At 63.8% G+C, this 210-nt stretch overlaps 1 protein-coding gene across 1 annotated transcript in view; it reads left to right on the top strand.

The window, feature by feature from the left end:
* LOC118026662 (cohesin subunit SA-2-like) overlaps positions 1–210 on the top strand; it is a 68,913-nt gene that overhangs the window by 68,509 nt on the left and 194 nt on the right. The window lies entirely within an intron of this gene.

Consider the following 210-nt stretch of genomic DNA (forward strand, 5'->3'; position numbering starts at 1 on the left):
CTGTCTGGGTCCTGAGGGCTGTCCGTCTCTCCGTCCACGTGTCTGTGTGTCTGTGGGTCCTGAGGGCTGTCCGTCTCTCCGTCCATGTGGGTCCTGAGGGCTGTCCGTCTCTCCGTCCACGTGTCTGTGGGTCCTGAGGGCTGTCCGTGTCTCTGTCCACGTGTCCGTGTGTGTGTGGGTCCTGAGGGCTGTCCGTCTCTCCGTCCACGT

Source organism: Mirounga leonina, unplaced genomic scaffold (genome assembly GCF_011800145.1).
Source record: "Mirounga leonina isolate KUSES-001 unplaced genomic scaffold, KU_Mleo_1.0 Mir_268, whole genome shotgun sequence".
Taxonomy (NCBI): domain Eukaryota; kingdom Metazoa; phylum Chordata; class Mammalia; order Carnivora; family Phocidae; genus Mirounga; species Mirounga leonina.